This window comes from Petaurus breviceps, unplaced genomic scaffold (genome assembly GCF_028583685.1).
Source record: "Petaurus breviceps papuanus isolate PSGF00001 unplaced genomic scaffold, PetGlider_PUasm1.0 220, whole genome shotgun sequence".
NCBI lineage: Eukaryota > Metazoa > Chordata > Mammalia > Diprotodontia > Petauridae > Petaurus > Petaurus breviceps.
Window position 1 is genome coordinate 9,343,404 of NW_027185876.1, and position 21,025 is coordinate 9,364,428.

Genomic DNA, 21,025 nt, shown 5'->3' on the forward strand with positions numbered 1-21,025 from the left:
ACACACACACACACACACACACACACACACACACACACACACACACCAGCTAATCAGAGTTTCTATCTACTATCAACTGCCCACTTGCCAGTCAGTCAATAAATATTTATTAATCACCTACATCTTGCGTCAGGCACTGTGCTAAGCACTGGTGATTAAAAAAAAAAGGCACAAGACAATCTCTGCTCTCAAGGAGCTCACAGTCTAATGGAAGAGATCATATATAAACAATAATGCATGTATTACACACTTGGAAGAAGCCAGATACATGTCTCATATATCCAACTCGACTGTAATCTCTGAGGGCAGGGCCTATGTCATGTATCGGTCTATCTCACCTGCACAAGGCAGGAAATTAGATATGGTGGTAACTGTCTAGATGACAAAGCCTAACATAATTACTATGCAGTGAAATACAAAATCAATGGCCCTTTATTATCAACATTAGGATGGAAGCTATGCATTAGTTCTATTTCTTTAGATAATTAAGGCTGCTTACACAGTGTCACAATAAAAACTGAGTAGGGGAAAAAAATCCATCAAAATGGTTTAGACCAAATCAACACATCAGCTGTGCTATTTACTTATCAGTGGTTATTTTGATGGTATATAGACACACACACCCAAATAACAAGACAATCTGATTTAGTCTGATTATATCCTCAGTTTGCATTAAGTAGGAAAAGGCATTTTAAATATGCTTATTACCAAAACAGAGAAACAAACAGAATGACTAGTTTTATTATGAAAGGTTTCTTTACAGAATAATTGAGTATTTCTTATAAATGATAAATCCCCCTAGGGCCCTATTGTTAAAAACAACATTTGATAGTCAGAAATAAATGTAGGGTTGGGATGGGAAGGAATAGGATGGGGCCTTGTACTTCTAATTTGTAGTTCTGAACTCCTGGTGAAGAACCTCTGCTGGTGCACATGGGCACTATCTCTAAACATTGGAGCCTGTGAGTTTCCTGAAGCACTCTGAAGTTAAGTGTCTTGCTTAGGGTCAGAGAGCCTCTATGTTAGAGGGCTGGTTTGAAGGTCTCCCTGAGACCCTGAAATCTGATCTCCATCTACTACACAATACTGCGCATCTCCAAGTAGTCATGCCATCATGATATTAATGTAAAAAGTTATAGCAAATTAAAGATCTATAATAGGAAATTTAAAGATGGGCGAAAAGGTCTTAAAGCTCATGTAGACAAAAACTCTCATTTTACAGATAAGGGAAAAAAATAGTAGAAAATTAATTAGGGGTGGCTAGGTGGCGTGTGAGTAGAGCGCTGGCCCCAGAGTCAGAAGGACCTGAGTTCGGATCTGGTCTCAGACATTTAGCGGGCGCATACACACACACACACACACACACACACACAAGCTGTGTGACCTTGGGCAAGTTACTTAACCCCAATTGCCCTCCAAAAAGCAAGAAAAAGAAAAAAAAGAAAATTAATTACTTTGTTAAGAGATTTTGCCCAAGAACAAAGAACTTCTTAAAAAGCTGGACTGAAATTATGTAATTCAGTCTAACAGCATCTATTAAGTGCCTACTATGTGCATGGCCAGGTGCTAGATAATACACACAAAAAATGAAAAACAGTGGATGTCCTCATCAAGGGGCTCACATGCCACCAGGACACCCAGCACATGTACGTATTAAACCAGGTTTGCTTTTCCCAGCCTGCTGCCTTACCCACTATACCAAATCATTTCCCAAAATGAAAGGGAAGCAACTGTAAAAATGAGAAAACAAAATCTTATTTACAGAAATTAAGATCCTTGCAACCTTAGAGAAGCACAATTAGTAACTGAAGAAAAATCTATAAATCAGGGTTCTCATTCATTCTCCTTTAAGCCCCAGAATAGAGATGGGCAGAAGGGCACTCAAAAAGAAAATACTTAACTGGCAATATTTTAGGAAGACCATATTCAAAACTTATTTCTCTCTACTGCTCCACACTGAAAATATCTCTAGAAGTGACTAGTTCTTCTTGTTTCACTTCTGCCTTAGAATCTTGGAATCCCCCTCCAGACTGCCTTGTGTATAATGTTGCTATACATCTTGTACATACATGTGTACTTGTTTTTCTTGACAGATGTGAAAGCTCCTCAAAGACAAGGACTGAATTATTTCCCTCTATGTATCCCCAGAATCACGCACAGTGCCTGTCATGTACTAGGTGCTTCATGAATGTTAAATGCTTGTTGATTGAACTGGGGATGGGGTGGGGCAGAAGTAGTATGTTCTGGACTGCATGCAAAGAAAGGTCCAAGGAGAGAACCAGTCCAAGCAATGTAGACAACAACTGTTCTGTGGGCAGCTAGCTGGCATAGCAGACAGAGCACTGGGCTTTGAGTCAAGAAAACTCATTTGCGTAAAAATCTGGTCTCAGACATTTACTAGCTGTGTGATCCTGGGGAAGTCACTTCACCCTGTCAGTTTCTTCATTTGTAAAAAGAGCTGGAGAAGAAAATTGCAAACCACTTCAGGATCTTTGCCAAGGAAACCCCAAATGGAGTCACAAAGAGCCAGACACAACTAAAAAAACGACTGAACAGCAAAAATGGTTCTGTATCAGTTGCCTGGAATGCTGAGGAAGTGAAATGACTTGCCCAGTGTCTACTAGAGGTCGGAGTGAACTTAGGTATTCCTGATTTTGAACCTAGACTTTATCCCCTAGACCACCAAGTCTCCCTCTGTTTTCTCTGCCCTTGATTGTCGGTACTTCTAATATCAATCAATTATTAACGTCCTGAACCTGACACAAATGCTTATATTAGCAACTGCTGTTACAGGAATGCTGAGACTTTCCCCACTAATAGAGGAACTCTTAAGCTAGGATTGATTGGTACAATTGTCACATAGTTTGAAATAATGAAAAGGAATGTGTCTGTGTGTGTATGTGCATGTATATCTTGAAAATAACTTGTCCAAGGACATCACTCAGTACCCCACTTTGTTGTGTTTCTCCTTCGTTCTTGAAGAAGACCATGACATCAGGGAGATGACATGGCTTGCAGCTGACTTTGATGTGAGTGAGGGAGGGCTGTGCAAGGTCACCAGCCTCACTTTCTCCTCCATAGCCATGTGGGTCCAGTGGTCAGATTTTCATCAGGACAAATAGAGATGGTCCAGGATGCAATGGGACAAGCTAGCCCTTTTAGGCTAAAGCAATCATGTCAAGTCCCTATGAGGCTTTCTTTGGGGAGTTCTAAGATCCCATTTACAGATCAGTGACCTTTTACACCTAACATGGTCCTTTCTGAGAGAAGAAGTGTTCTAACCCATACAAAAGCAACATGTCTAACTGCAGAACTGAGCTGCAATCAACTTCAGTATTTGGACAGCTGCATCTGCTGACCCTTCCAGGTTCTAAAAGTAGTTCATCTCCATGAAAGGGAGTCTTGGGTAGTATCTGTCCTTATCTGAACTTAGAAGAAAGCAATAATCTAATATAATAATAGTTCACAGTTAAGTGGAACTCTATTGTTTCAAAAAAAACTCTTTATTCACAATCATTATAGATAGAAAGGTCAAGCATATAAGAATAAAAGAATCAGCACTCTTTCTAATGCTTATTTCTCCCCAAATTGAGACTCCTAGTTATGTCTAAATACTGTCAAGCAAGTCCGTGAGATTCATGGGATGTTATGCTGGAGAAGATGATTTGTTAATCTGCTAAAGACAAAAGGACTGTGCTCATTCCTGGAGGAAGTGGAATAAGGAAGGTCCCCAGAGAAGCAGAATTGAAAAGGATTACAAGTAACTTTTGCATTTTTGAAAACAATTAGAATGCAACAAAATTCAGTCTAACAAACTAAGTACCCATTATTGTAGCAAGTCATATTTATAGATCATGTTAAGTCATACTGCATTATAAGATATCATATTACATGTATATTATAGATCATATATTGGTAAAGCAGGGTAAACTGTGTAACTTAGTGAAAGGAAGGAGTTCTCCCAAATGAAGTATTCCTAGGACCACAAAGTGCCTATTCAGAGAAATCTAAGGAAGCACAGGAGGTTAAAGGACAGATCCAGGGTCAGACAAGGACTAAGCAATGAATGTGGGATTTGAATATAAGCCCTGTAGCTCCAAGACCAGTACTCTCTGCTACAGCACAATGCTTTACACCCTGCTTTCTCAAGAGAGAAGGTAACAGGGTGTCCCTGCGAGAACACTGGACTTGGAGTTAGGAGAGGTGAGTTTGAAGCCCACTGCTTGACAGATAGGTATGTGATCATGGACAAGTCACTTAGCCTTTCCGGGCCACAGTTTATTCATCTGTAAAATGAAGAATGATAGGGTCTATCTCATAGGGTTTTGGTCAGATTGATAAAGTATATAAAGCAATCTACTAATATTTTTTAAAGATCTTATCCCATAGTATCATACTACAGCCATAACCCAAAAAGTGGGTATCTTATCAACAATGGTTTTTCATTGCCTTCAGATAGCATGGTTCAGTACAAACAATAATGTATGCAGTCAACTACATTTGTTAAGAACTTACTATGTGTAGCCATTGTAATAAGAACTGGAGAGACAAAGAAAGGCAAGAGATAGTCTTGTTCTCAAGCAGCTCACAGTCTAATAATAAACAACTACATACAAATTATATACAAGATAAGCTGGAGGCAATTAACAGAAGGAAGGAAGAAGCATTAATATTTCAAAAGACCCAGGTTCTGCTAACTAGTTGTGTAACTTTGGACAAGTCACTTCTCTATAGATAGGCCTTTGTTTCTTCATCTGTAAAAATGAGTTAGAGAAGATGATTTCTAAGAAATGCTCTCTCACTAGAAGGCAATGCGGTATTAGCGGGGATAGTGTTGGGACTCAGAATCAGGAAAGCCTGTATTCAAATACCTCCTCTGACACTTAGTAAGTATTTGACTATGGGCAAGTCACTTGACCTCTCTGAAATTCAGCTTCCTCATCTGTAAAATGGCAATAACCTTAAGTCATATCTATCCCTCAGGGTTGTTTTTAAGCGCTATATATGAATGCCAGCCATTATTCTAAGACCCCTTTCTACTTTAAAATGCTATGACATATAAATTGAATTTTAAGAAACACATTTAATTGCTATCAGTTATATAATGCTTTGAAGTTTGCAAATACTTTCCAGGACATGAAAATGAAACTAAGTAACATTTAGTACAGGTATTTTTCAGAGGCAGATTAAAGAGATTTATTTTCATGAACAACATTTTCAGAAATTTTACTCAATGACAAGGGATATGTAGTAACATCTAATTTGGGTTGAAATATATGCATATGTATATGAGTAGACAGATTCATACACACACATATAAGCATGTACACACATATTATCTACACATGTATCTATATGGAAATTTATATTACACATGACTATTATAAGATCAGCATTCATTTGGAAAAGTCAGAATTCCAAAGTGACTGAAATATTCATAAATGCCTATTTAAAATCTAGAAAAACTGAACTACTTGTTCTCTTAAAAAAAACACTTCTGAAAGATGAGTAAGATATATTATTGTCTCAATAAGTCTAATAAAAGAGACAAGATACATAAACATACTACGAAGCAGAATGATACATATACACAAATGTGTGTATGTATATATATATGTGTATATATATTTCATATATGAGATGTACATACAATTATGAAAACTGAGAAGTTTTCCATTTCTGCAGAGAAACAAGGAAAACATTCTGAAGGAAATGATGTTCTGTCCATGAATGAAATTACTTTAATGGGTGGAAAAGCCCAGTCCAATTTGGAAAGTAGTTTGAACAAAAGCATGCAGGTAGACAAGGAAAGATTATTTTTAGTGCGTATGCTAGTTTGGCTATAACAGATATGAAGACTAGAATATCCTAAGATAAGGAGAGAAAGTATTAAATGTGAGGCTAAAGAATTTGGACTTTTGGGGGCGGCTAGGTGACACAGTGAGTAAGAGCGCCGGCCCCGGAGTCAGGAGGACCCAGGATCGGTTCCAGCCTCAGATACTTAACACCCACACAAAATAACTGGCCATGTAACCTTGAGCAAATTACTTAACCTCAACTGCTTTAAAAAAAAAAAGAATTTGGACTTTATTCAGTAAATTGCAGGGAGCCATTGAAGGTTTCTGAGCAATGGAATTGTTCGATTAAAATGGGGTTCAAGAAAAATATATGTGTCCTTGGTGTGTATGACCTGACTGGGTGAGGAAGTGGGAGGAAAGGCTGGGGAAAGATTTGATGTGCAAGGATACTGTAATAAGTTTGACTGAAAATTAGGACCTGAAGTAGCCTGGTGGAAGCAGGGATGGGAACTTCTCATCTCTGTCATTTCTTCCTGCTCTAAAAACCTATGAATTCAGGAAGGTACAGATTCAAAAGATATTCCAGAGAGGCAGAGTTAAAAGAATTTAGTAACTGATTGAACCCAAGAACTAAGGTTTCATGACTTTGTTTTTTTGAGCACTGGTGACTGAAGAAGAATGGTGGTACAATGAAGAGGAAACATAAAGTCATGAGTTTGACCACATTTTATAGGGATGATAATTTCAAGGTAGCGATGGGATATCCTGGTAGTGATATAAAGGTAGCAAATGGACACAGGAGGCCTCTGGCCCAGAAAAGAGGCTGAGGATGGAAATAAAGATCTGAGCCTCATTTACACAGATCTAACAACTGAAGCCATGAGTGTAGATGAAATGAACAAGAGAAAGATGCAGTCAGCAAAAAAGCAGTTGAAGACAAGGGAGGAAAGTGTACCCCCAAAGTGAGGGTTGTACAGCAGTATCCAATTCTGCAGAGGTCAGAGAGAAGGAAGTCTTTGCATGTGGTGATTAGAAGGTATTTAAAAGATAATAATCCTATAAACTCTTCCACTCAGAATCCCGAGGTTCCTTCAAAGTTCAGCTAAAGTATTACCTTCTATATGACACTTTTCTTGATCCCCCTTCCTGCAAGTTCTTCCCCGTCCTCTGAAATTATCTTGTATTTTAAAATAAAGCACTTGTTTGTACATACCTAAGACACATACACTGTTTCCTCAGATAAAATGTAAGCTCCTTGAGGGCAAGAACTGCTTTTTTGTTTTTGCACGACCAGTGTCTAGCACAGTGCCAGGCATGCAGTGGGTATTTAATAATTACTTATTGACTTATTGTTTAGAAGAGAAAACCAATCAGGATGGTTTGCAAGACGAGAACTTTGGAGGAGGACCTGTCTTCCAGACTGTCATTCTCTACAACCTCTCTATTGTATCATAACACTTAATGGCCTCAACATCCATCACTCCACACTTTAGAGCACCTAAAGGAATTTATGAATCTTTCCCTCTAAACATTTTCTAATATTTTAAAATAAATTTCAATATAGACTTGAAATATTTTTTTTCAGTAGCCAGTATAGCAACAACCGCCTCTGGTTCCTCTGGTATATTATACTACCTTTTGGATATGTTCTTTCAGGCCCAGAACACAGATTTTTGAGAGAGCATTTCACAACTCTGACTACAACTTTAAAGTGACTAGTATTGGGTTTTTTTGTTTGTCGGTTTAGTTTCATCTTAAAGCAAGGGATCACCTTCTTGTTTTTCTTACATTAATCATACATGAGTCCTGAGGAAGAAATTATACCACAAAACACAACAAAGCAGACTTGCCTTTAATTTTAACAGATCCATGTAAATATTTCATTTTGAAAATTAACTCAATAAAGGTCTAAAATTATCTTTACTTCAATGGTTATGTTGTCTAAATATGTCACTTTGGATTGAACTAATCATTTTCTTTCTTCTTAATATGCAGAACAAGTAGACAATATAGCTGAAGCTTTATCAGCTGAAATAATGAGCATCTGGATAACACTTAGGTGAGCCATCCAAAATTATCACAAGTTTAGTTGCATTAACACACTGAGTTAAGGAACTCACTAGTGACTAAGATATTGCAACATTGAGAAGAATCAGTTCTACCAATAGATAAAAAGTTGAAAAAGACCCTATATTACAAAAGAGAAAATGAATATATTTATGTTTTAAATTATAACATGTGAAATAAGCATACCGTGTGCAGAAAAATATAATCTACTGGACTAGATTTTTTTTAAAAAGCCCCCTAACGCTGGGTACCTGCCTAGTGCTTTGTTTATTGACTAAATTTTGTTGTACTCTAACTGCTTTTAAAAAAAAAAAAATGCAGGAGGGGGCAGATTCAAGATGGCAGAATAGAAGCAGGACCTCTGCTGGGCTCCGGCTTCCACCTTCCCCAATCCATGTAAAAGAGGACTCTGAACAAACTTTGGAGCTGCAGAACCCACAAAATGACACAGAGAAGCTAACCTCCCGCTGAGGACAGCCCGGCAGGAATGGGCCAGCGCAGTGCTCTGGGAGCTGAGCCCAGGCCCTGTGAACCAGAGGTTTTGGCCCCAGGGTGGGTCTGAGCAGCCTCGGCCAGAGGGACTCTAGATAAGCAGCACCTGTGGCCATTTCCAGATTTATCAACACACAGATGTGAAGGACAAAGTGAGAGGTCAGTGCAGTCTGGACTTTGGTACCCAGTAAGTGGGAGTATGTGGCTTTTGCCCCTGGGCCGAGAAGCCACTGGGACCCCAACACAGCCACCCAGCGCCACGTGGCAGCTTCAGCTCCTGGCCTGCAGAGTGCAGGGGGACCAAGCACCAATCTGAAGGGTAATCGCTCTTGCTATTTAACCTTCTTGAATCTGGATTGGGGTCTAGGGTGGAGGTCCTGAGGTGTGTATCCAGCTTGTGAGAGTCTGTGGAGACCTCAGAGAGGGCACCCATCTAATACCTCCGGCAGCTGAGAAAACCCCAGCGTTTAGGACAAAAGCTCCTGGTCTGGTGGCAGAGTCATACTGTGGCAAAAAGCCCAGGGGTCAAGTGACTGAGGGGCGACAAGACCAGGCAAAGGAAACAAAGCAGACAGAAGATTCCAACATTAGACTCCTATTTTGGGGACAAAAAGGAGCAAAGCATGGAACAGGAGGAAGACAGTGAAGTCAGAACTCCTGCACCAAAAGCTTCAAAGGAAAATACGAGCTGGTTACAGGCCATAGAGGACCTTAAGAAGCAGACAAGAGAAGTGGAGGAAAAACTGGGAAGAGAAATGAGAACAATGCAGGAGAATTATGAAATGAGAGTCAACAGCCTGACTGCAGAAAATACCACCTTAAAAAATAGACTAACTCAAATGGCAAAAGAGGCTCAAAAAGGCAATGAGGAGAAGAATGCCTTAAAAAGCTGAATTTGCCAGATGGAAAAAGAATCTCAAAAACTCAATGAGGAGAATCACTGCTTCAGAATTAGATTGGAGCAAATGGAAGCTAATGACTTTATGAGAAATCAAGATGCTGTTGAACAGATCCAAATAAATGAAAGAACAGAAGGCAATGTGAAATATCTCATGGAAAAACCACTGGCCTGGAAAATAGATCCAGGAGAGATAAAATTTAAAAATTACTGGACTACCTGAAAGTCATGATCCAAGTAAGAACCTAGAAATCATCCTCCAGGAAGTTCTCAAAGAAAGCTGCCCTGATGTTTTAGTACCAGAGGGCAAAATAGATGTTGAAAGAATCTACCGATCACCTCCTGAAAAAGATCCCAAAAAGAAAACTCCTAGGAATATTATAGCCAGGTTCTGGAATTCCCAGATTAAGGAGGGAATATTACAAGCAGCCAGGAAGAAACAATTTGAATATTGTAGAAACACAATCAGGATAACCCAGGATCTGGCAGCTTCTACACTGAGGGATCGAAGGGCTTGGAATATGATATTCTGGAGGTCAAAGGAGCTGGGATTAAAACCAAGAATCACCTACCCAGCAAAACTGAGTATCATGTTTCAGGGGAAAATATGGTCATTAAGTGGAATAGAGGACTTTCAAGTATTCTTGATGAAAAAAACAGAGTTGAATAGAAAATTTCTTATTCAGCTACAAGAAGCAAGAGAAGCATGAGAAGGTAAACAGGGAAAAGAAATCATAAGGAACTTATCAAAATTGAACTATTAACATTCTTACATGGAAAAACAATAATTGTAACTTATAAAACTTTTCTCAGTAGTTGAAGGCAATATATATATATGTCTATATATGAGGGTATATGGGCACATGAATACATATGTGAATGTGTGTATATATGTTTACAGGTACACACAGGACCAATTTAACAGGAAAGGATGATACTTAAAAGGTGAAATTAAGAGGTGAGAGAGGAATATAATGAGAGGAGATGAGGAGAGACAGAATGGTGGGGTAAACTATCTCATATAGAAGAGGCAAGGGAAAATGCTTACAATGGAGGACAAGAATAGGAAGGCAAAAGGGAATGGGTCAACCTTACTCCCATTGAATTTGGCTTGAGGAGGGAATGAAATACACACTAAATAGGGTGTATCACCCTCCAGGAGAGTAGGGGGGAGTGAGTGGGGGGATGATGGAAGGGAGGGCAGGCTGGGGCGGGGAGGGAAGTTGGAAGCAAACACTTTTGAAAAGGGACCTGATCAAAGTAGAGAATAGAACAAGTGGGAGGTGGGATAGGAGAGAGGGAAATATAGTCAGTCTTTTACAATATATCTACTATGTTATTGTTTTGCATTAGCCACACATGTACAACCTATATTGAAATGCTTATCTTCCTAGTAGGGTGGGTGACAAGGGAGGAAGGGAATGAATCTGGAATTCAAAGTTTTAAAAGCAAATATTCAAATATATATATATATATACTATTATTAATACTATTTTACATATAATTGGGAAATAAGATATACAGGCACTGCAGCATAGAGATCCACTGGAAAAGTTGAAAGGGGTATGGGAGAAAATATGGGAGAGAGCAGATTGGAGAAGGGGATATCCAGTGGGACTGCTATTTTGGGGCGGTGGGTAGGGGAAAAACAGGGAGAAAATTTGTAACTCAAAATCTAGTGGAAATGAATGATGTAAATCAGAAATTTAATAAAGCATTTGAAAAAAAATGCAAAAGTTCCTCGTAATTCTCTTCATTATTGCTCTGGATTCCCTCCGCACTGTCCTCCCAGCAGAAATGAGCACAAATAGAGGTTTTCTTTAGCAGATTAACAAATGATCCGGCAGCACACTATTCCAGGAATCCCAAAGAATGGCGATTTAAGTGACCTGCCTAAATTTTCCCCTACCTCAATGCTGGGCCTCATTTGTAGCCCTTTTAGGACAATATCAATTTGGGTCTGTTTCAACCTGAGCTCCTAACAAGGGCAATGGGGCATTCAAATGCGGAAGGGACCAACCTTGTGGAAACCCCAATCCCTAATTAAATCACAGAATGAGGTTTTGAAGTGGTAAATAATAAATCACAATGAATCCTCAATCTGGTTGTCAGGGAAACCAGTTTGCCCATGCCATAATTGCTATGATCCCCATCTTGTCCTTTTTGACACCAAGCCTTATCAGTCATTCTGGTCAGAGACTGAGAAAGTGGCTTTTCTCATCCTCTCAGGCAATCATGTAACATGCATTGAGCTTGACTGAACAGGGCCATGCTACCATACAAATGCTGCATGCAAGGCCACCCTCCTTCTAGAGGCAGACAGTAATTAACTAGTAAGCTGCAGTATATTTCTATCAAGCCTAAGATTAAGAACAGGGCTCAATGATTTGAAGGTGCCTTGGCAGGTCTCAGCAGCTCTATTTACCAGGAAGGTTTCACTTGGTTCCTGTCACAAAAATCTTAATCATGGTCCTCCTACAATGATGGATTCTTCCTGTACCTAAACTTGTCTCTACTCCTAAGAATATTTAATTTCTCAACACTTGAATACAGTCTTCCAAGACAAGTTCCACTGGAAATAGTGAAGTCCATTTTCAAGTTAGATACAAAAATTAATGGAAGCTCAAAAATCAAGTATAATAATTACCAATAAACAATGCAAAAGAAGGAAAGACCTGTTAAATCTACTTCTGAACTCTTCAGCTGGATATGTGATCTATGCTTACAACTATACAACCAACCTCTGGACTAGAAATTTAAATGAAAAACCAAACGAAAACCACCCAGCATGTCTTGCCTTGTAGTGCAGTGAAAAAAACAGTGGCTCAAGTATCATAAAATGTAGGTTGCCTCTATTTACTACATGTGACCTTGGGTAAGTCATTTGGACAAGTCAATTAACTTCCTGCAACTCAGTTTCCTCATCTATAAAATGAAGGGTTTTGGACTAAATGGTCTCTGAGGTCCCTTATGGCTCTTGGTCTCTGATTCAATAAATTTATTTCCATTGTTTTCTGCTAAACTTATCTAAAAGAATTCCTCATTATAATTAATCTCTTTTTCTAATTCAATTCTAGGAATTCAAGCAAACTAAAGCTTTAGTGTTTTGATTTATGTCATTTGGTGATACTTTATGAAAATCACTCATATTCTAAAATCTTTCTTGACTACAAAATATTTATATTAAGTAAACATATGTATTTACTAAATTATAAAGGTTTTCATTCTCTAGTCATTTACACATTACTTTCAACTGTATACTTTCCCATGCTTTGGCTGCTAAAATAACTAAAATTGCAGATTTAACATTAAAAAACAGTTTTCACTGATGTATTGATGAGGCACTTGAGAGGACTTTCAACTTCAAGGAAACAATGGTCCAGTGAGCTGGTGTGCCTCGAACCAGGTCACAAGGTCAGGCACCCAACCTTGGACATAAGCCAAGGCCATCCCAGGTCCAAGATGGCTACCATTTGCAAAATAGTGTGATGTCTAGGAATGCAGATTTCTAGGGCCGGGAAGACAGACCTATATTCCAACATCACCCCGGGTGACCATGATTAAGTCAATTAACGTCTTTAAGGTTTAGGGTTTCCTCAACTGTGTGAATAATATCTGTAGTACTGACCCCACAGGGATAATAATATGAGGATCAAGAGATAAAGCATGTCAACCACTTTTCAACAATGACCCTAATGAAGAAGATGTCCTAAGATCATGTACCTAGAGCTGAAAATCATGGAGTCCAACATTCTTCATTTTAAAGATAAGGAAACAAAAACTCAGAGACATTAAGTGATTTGTCCAGGAAAATCCACCTTAAAGTAGGTAATTTGAACCCAGGTCATCCTGATTCCAAGTCCAATGCTCTGACCTGACCTGACCCCTGCATCAGGCTGCCTCAAAGCAAACTAATGAGAAAAGGAGGAGAACGGAAGGGAAAACCAGAAGACCAATTATGACTACTCCTTTAAGATTTTAAGACTCAACTCAAATCCCACTTTCAGACTTTCCCAAACTCCCAGAGATGATAATGCTTCCCTCAAGGCTACCTTGTATCTACTGGGCACATATGTGGTAGGTAACTATAAATGGCCAGGCTGAACTCCCCATTAGAATGTACACTGCTCGAGGGCAGGAACTTGTTTTTTTTTCTTTTTTCACTTTATTTCCTTCACACAATGCCTAACACATAGTAAGTGCTTAATAAATACTTGTCTATTTAGTTGTTTTCTCCCAAATAAATGGAAAACACAGCAGTATTTTTGCAAGAAGCTTCATATCCAGGATTTCAAACATACACGTATTTCATTGTTATGAAGATAAAAAAGGGACAGAAGTATTTTGGTGGCAAACACCACATTGCATTCTAAGCATTTTCATTATTATTAGAATTCTTAACATGTTGAGTCACTCATCTGGCCCTTACGGAGACAAAATAAGGTCTAGGAGAGTTTTCGTATTATTCATCAACTTCACCTTCATAAACTCCTGGGAGGCAGGAGGAAAAAAAGCACTGATTCTTTTGTGCCAATATGATTTGTGGATGCTTTACAATCTTTTGCATGTTATAGGAAAGCATGTCATCAATCATTATCTCTTCTCTATCTTCACATATTTTTCTCAGGTCCCAAATCATGAATCAAATCAAATCAGCCAACTTTATGTATTCCAAACCATACATTTAAACTTTCACTGATATCCAGAGTTTTGATTAAGCAAATGTTATGTAGCTCGAATAATTCATACTCATAACTCATGATGGTATGATAAGAAGGTAGACAGGTGAGTAGTGAACAGTGGAAGCCAGGAAGAATAATGATATTTGGCTTCTAAAGAATTTACATATGGGAAACAAGCCTAGAAGTCTATGCTCAAAGATAAGCACCTGAACAAAAATTGAACAAATACATAAGACCACAGGATCTTATACAGAGAAATGTGATTTAGACATGTCTGAAATAAAAATTCTTATCTTTTCCCAAAATTCTGCTCCTCCTTTTAACTTTACTACTTCTTTCAAGGAGAAATCATTCATCTAGCTCCCCCATGTTGGAAAACTGGAAGTTCCCCTTGATTTTTTCCCCCATCTTCCTTAGGGCTGTATGTAATTATTTATCCAGCCATGTGTCTTTCAGCTACACAGTATCTCTCTCTTCCCATGATCAACAGTCTAATACAGACACTACATGCTTAGACTATCCTACAGCCCCTGAAGAGGTCTTCCCAACTTTCCTTTCTAGATACTTCCAAACCATTCATCACACTGCTACGACTCATCATCTTTATGCATTTCACTGTGCAATCACCCGTATTCTCTGCTCAAAAAGATTCAATGGTTCCCTAAAGATTACTGAATAAAGTTAAAGCTGCTTGCTTCTGAGTCATCATAAGCTTCATCCAAGCAACTCTGGTGTCCTTAGCCTTCAGATCTCTCAGACATGTCTCTCCAGGATTTTAGAAAGCAGTCAAAGGAGCATTGGATTTGCCAGCAATCTTTGTTAAGCACCTACAGTGTGCCAGGTACAGTGCCCAACACAAGAGGTACGAAAAGAGACAAAAGATAATCCCTCCCTTCAAGGAGAGTACAATCTAAAGGAGGAGATAACATGCAAATGATTGTATGTACAAGATGAATGGGAAATTACAGAGAAAAGGCACTGGAATTAGAGGGGAGGGTTAGGAGAAGGTTTCCTCTAAAGGTAGGATTTTATTTGGGACTTAAAGTACTCTAAAAATAAATAATTTTCTTTTGGAAAATGTATTAAAAAAAAGAAACTACTTAGCTGTGAAGTGCACAATTTTCACTAATTACTAAACTAAAACCAAAATTTCAAACCAAAATGTCAACATACTGTATGTAGCATATACAAAGTCTTTTCAGGGAAAGAAATAAATCCATTGTGTGTTCAAGTATAGTGAAATAAAACCATATGAGACACTATTTATTTCAAATTTCCCATGATGCCATTTTACTCCAGCTTTTAACCTTTTATGTGACATTGAGCTATTTTATCATCATAAAATGGCTGAAAAAAAGATCTGTTAATTTGAAAGGGACACATTATAACATCTCTCTCTGGCACTATAATATTTTAATTTCTTTTTTCAAGACAAACCAGTTGGAAAGTGACCATCTGCCAGTGCCGTGGTATTATTCAAACAAAGTAATGAACAAAATGTCCTCCTTTCCTCCAAGAAGGGGTGTGTTAATTGAAAGGAACTCAGGGAAAAAAAAATAAATATGAGTTTAACAGATTGAAGCAGTACCACTAAGTGAAGGTCTGCTCTCCTTAATTACTGTTAAACCAGCTTCAAAGACAAAATAATCAAGCCCTCACCAGCATTTAGTAAAATTATAAATTGTACTAAATTTATACTAAAAAAATATAAAATTATAAAAGGTGCCCTCCTCAAATTTAAGCTGGGGGTAGGGAAAACAACATACTATATCACAAACTACGGAAAGCCAAACTTTCTTTTTTTTTCTCCCAAGCTAAAACCATTGAAATCAGTAAATACCTTTCACATTGTTATGAACATGGAACTCAATAATCAAGTATGACACTATTCAAGAATGCAATTTAGAAAACAGGTAAATAAAATTTCATAAAATACATGTTATATTTTTAATGTATCTTTAAATATTTTATCAAAGTTTTCTTTAGATTGTGAATTACATGTGCCTTTTAATAGGCTTGTGTTATATTTGCAAGATATTACAGTTTTTTGCACAAATTACTAGGTCATTTCAAAAGATAACATAACATATAGCATAACAATACATTTTAGGGCAATTTCTATGTACACTGAGCAAGTATCAGGTGACCAAACACTCTGAGTTCTAAGGTACTAACATTGCATATATTCATTGTTTTTAACATTTATTATCTACCATAGCATATCTCAATCTCACATTTAAAAAAATCATGAAATATAAAACTGTCTTATTAAAGTAAATAGTTAAGGTAATTTCTAAATCTTCAAATATAGATTACAGAGTAGAACCCTCCCACCCCCCTCAAATTAACATTAAGCATTCAGCCCCATCTGGGGAGCTGACTTAGCACCTGGTAATTTTTTCTTTAATATTTTGGTGCTGGGGCGGCCAGGTAGCACAGCGAGTAAGAGCACCGGCCCCAGAGTCAGGATGACCTGGGATCAAATCCGGGCTCAGACACTTAGCACCCACCCAGAAACACCTGGCCATGTAACCTTGAGCGAGTTACTTAACCCCAATTGCTTAGGGGCGGCCAGGTGGCTCAGTGAGTAAGAACACCAGCCCCAGAGTCGGGATGACCTGGGATTGAATCCAGGCTCAGACACTTAGCACCACACCCAGAAATAACTGGCCATGTAACCTTGAGCAAGTTACTTAACCCCGATTGCTTATATAAATGAATGTGTGTGTATATATATATATATATATATATGTATATATATATATATATATATATATATATATATATAGGTGCAGACTGATCATTCTGAATAACTCCTCAGGATTTCACAGCCAAGAACTATGAAAAATAAAGATTTTGGTAAAGTTACTATATAGAATGCTCATATTTTGTTAACCAGAAGGAACCCATTGAAGGATATTCAGAAAAAATATTATAACAAAGAAAGAATTTCAGGAAATCTGGATCTGTTAAAGGATTTCTTAGAATCTTTCAGACCACTGAAGTGAGCTTCTAGAATCATTTCTAGTCTGTGCCGAAGAAGGTAGGACTCAAACAAGCATGTAGGGTTAAGCACCTACTATGTTTCAAACACATAGTATGCACTGAGGATACAAAGACAAAAAATAAAATAAACCCTGTTCTCAAGGAACTTACTATATTCTATTGGGTCAGTCCAGTACAGGCTCAAACAACCACCAAGCATTAAGTTAGATGTTGCTGGTGTAACTGGGACCAAGCTAAGCTCTTGCCAATACAGGTGAGATTCCCAGAACATCTACCTAACACTGTGAATCAGGAGACTTCATTCTGCATAATGTTTATCTTTAACCAAGTGGTACAAATATTATCACTTGAGATCAGAACAAAGCAAACCTTGAGAAATATTTGCTTGTGTCTCATTATTTAAAAAAGGGGGGGGCACATCAAAAGTAAGTACCACCATTTCTAGGGGAACTAACTATTTTTTAAATGCAGTATGCTTTCTCATTGAAATACAATGGAAGTAGGAAACTAAACCACCTGGAGTACAGCTGAGAAAGCTCTAGGACTAGTTAGGTGCACGGTCAAGGCCCCTGGAGAGTCTAAGAAACATCTAACTGCTTAGGCAGCTGTGCTATGGATACCTAGGCCGTGTCTTACAAGAATGTCAGTGGGTGGGAGTAGAGGAAATAAGACCTAGTTATACAAAAATATTCCCAATAGTAAATGTGTAGTGGCAAAAAGAAAAACTTAACAAGCTGTATGTCCAGAGGCTGAAGATTGGCTAAAGAAATTATGATATATTTATTAATTAGTCAATTAAGAGATATTTAGTAAACATACTACTAGGTGCCAGGGTTTAGAGAGGGATACAAATATAAAAGGGAAACAGCCCTTGCCTTCAAGAAGCTTCCTTTTTATTAGTAATGGAGTAGTATTGTGCCACTTAGAGCAAGTATGAATAGCAGAATGGGGAAACTTATAAGAAATTATGTAGACTAAATAAAGCAGAACCAAAAAAATCATACTTTGACTATAGCTATATAACTCATTTAAATAACAGCAATAAAATCCAAAAGAACATACAGGAGATGTGAAAACAATCAGGATGATTTTTTTAATTTTCTTTTAAATCTAACACATACTTTAAAAAAATTATAATAACCAAAGTTTTCATTTCCTAGGATAATTTTTCTTTTATTTTTTCCATTCTTTTTTTAAATATGTGGATGTTTGTGTTTCTTAACAGTTGCTAAATTCATGTTAAAAAATGTTTAAAGACTAAAAAGGGAGGGAAGGAAGGCTCTAGAATGGTCCTCTAATGTTAACAGTCCACTCTGGGTTGACCAGTTTGGTTCCAAGACTCCAGGAATATAAAGGACAATAGGACCAGAGATTAAGGGCTAGAAGGGACCTGTGAGGTCCAAAAAGAAGCCCTAGCGGGAAGTTCACCTTGAACCTCAGCACCTCTATTCCTTGCTTGGGATTATCTTTGATTTAGGAAACATTTCTCAAAGCAAGTAGTAAGGCCTTTAGGGGTCATTCTAATCTTAAGGCACATCTGTAACCAAAAATCACTTCCCCAAGTTTTAATACCTAAAATAGCCCTCAGTCTCATTGTGGGTATAAGATTCTCAGAGTGGTTAAAATATACTCAGATTGATTAGGAAACCATCACGCTGAAAAACAACGTGCTCTTTATTGCTTTATAATTACCTTTAATATGTCTAGCCAGTTCATTATAAAATGAGGTCTGCTTTAGATCAGTTCAAGGTCTTTGAAAGTTTCAAATGTGCCAGGACTATCCGTTAGTCAAAAGAAATTAGCTTTCCATTAGCAGGAGATCTATGTATGTATGCATGCATATGTGTATGTATGTGTGTTTATACATGTATGCATATACACATACATAAATACGTGTGTATGCACATGTATACATATGTGTATAGATATGGAGTTAGGCACTGATTTATCATGGGTACATATGTTTGATATAAATACAATCACAGATTACAAAAGTCTTAAATCAACAGAATGATTTTATTTTTATTGCACAAAACATCCATTATAATTTATTTGTTACATGAGTCAGAAAATACTGAATCCCTGTTGAAGGATCATGGGCAAATCACTTCACCTCTCTATGGTTTAGTTTCTACATCTGAAAAACAAAAATGGACTACATAATCTCTAAGGCCTTTCCACTAAGAACTTCTGATTCTATGAATTAGTTAATAGTTACGGGTGAACAGCCATTTATGGATAGCTGGGCAACTCCATTTAACAGAATGGTAATAGAGTAAACACTTATGGATCAATTGGAGTGTCTCCATTTGGCTCTTCAAGCTGGGCGGTTCTGGTGGCTCCTGGTACATTCAAGGCTCATGAAGTCAATGAGACCATGAACATAAATGGGAATTAAATGGAGAGTAATATTTCAGTATGTGGATCCTTTTAAATGAATGTAGAACATAACATTTATTGATCATACATTTTGCTACCTCCTTATTAAGGATTTACAGGAGAGAAACACAGAGAGACTACATAATAACAAAAGTAGAATGTTCCTTTCAAGTGAATAGTAGGAGCCTTAACTGTGATTTCATAGGAACTCATCACCAGAATAACAACGGCAGCAAAAACCACTACCACCAAGAAAGTGGCCCTCCATGGGCAAAACCCACATGAACTCAAAACAGCAACATGTTGACAAAGAAGTGCTGAAGCATGGCTAAGTCAGGCAAATATCTTTAGTGAAACTAAAAGTTTCATGACAATGATATATCATTTCTACCAGAAATTACAGAAAGCTCATTCTCTAGAAGGCAAGAGTTACTGATTGATGCATGCTCTATGAGAAAACAAAATAAACTACGTAACACACCCCTGGGTTGGATGCAAAATTTTAGGACCTACCAGTTTTCAAGAAAAATAGAATCAAGTTGCCAAAATTACATACTTTAAAGACTTCTTCATAAACAGATGATAAATGCCTATATTACAAATACAAAACTCTAAATGTTCCTGAAAATTCAATAAATAAAGAGGTGGGACCAAAGCATTATCATAGAGAATGCTCATAAAGTGGCTCAAATATGCAGTGTGTGTGTGTAAATTTCTTTAAAAAGTCAACCTTTAAAAGTACTTTATCTGATCAATGAAAGCAAATTTAAAACTGTAGTAATTTATCCAGAGGTAGATCAGACTTCAACTGACCCAGTCCCATTAAGATTTTAGTATCCAAAGTTTCCCAGATTCTGTATAAAGGTAGCCTGGAGTAGTGGATAGGACAGAGGACTTGGGAGTTAGAAAGGTCTGGATTCAAATACTGTCTCTGACACTAGCTGTGTGGCCCTAAGCTAATTACTAACCCTCTCTGAGTCTCACCTTCATCAAGAGGGAATTCAATTACCTGGTTTCTAATTTTAGATTTGAGGAACCTCAATCTAAATATATATAACACTGAAACTCAAAGTTGAAAGAGAACAAAGTTGAAAGGGTACGTCCTCCAACTTTCACCTGAACAGGAAATTTTACAAACTTGCTCACGGGAGATGGGTCCCCACTGAAGTCACAAATACATTCTAAGAGCTGTTCCATACATTACTTATCACTGTCCCATCCTCCCCAAACACTCAGCCTTTATGTTTGTTTTTGTTTCAACAACACAGAACCATAAAAAGTTCAACACCCAAGCAAATACCTAATTGCTTTAAGAAAAAAAGTTCTAGCCAAGGCCAAGTTATAAATGTCTTCTCTCAGAGAGACAGAAATGAAGAAACCATCTATGTCTACCAATTTTCTTGAAAACAATAGAGTGACCTGGGTGAGTGACTTAACCTCTCAGTCTCAGTACTGGCCCCAGATAAGGGGGAATTCTCTAATGGCACTGAAATCAGGGATCCTATCCAAAACAAAACATATAAAAATTTTTAGGCAACATAAGAATTCTAAGAATCAGAAACACCCGGTGTCCTCCATTTCACATTTAGACCATGAACTGTACAGCTGACAAAAACACATGGGTATTCATGAGATTGTAAAAAGAAGGCACATCTTTTCCTCTTAAAGACATCGAGACATTTATACAATTTGGCCATCTGATT

The 21,025-nt window shown here is 37.7% G+C and overlaps 1 protein-coding gene across 13 annotated transcripts in view; it reads right to left on the minus strand.

Annotated features, from left to right (window-relative positions):
* The window catches only part of ADGRL2 (adhesion G protein-coupled receptor L2), a 372,405-nt gene that overhangs the window by 120,798 nt on the left and 230,582 nt on the right, over positions 1–21,025 (minus strand). The gene's annotated exons all lie outside the window — the stretch shown is intronic.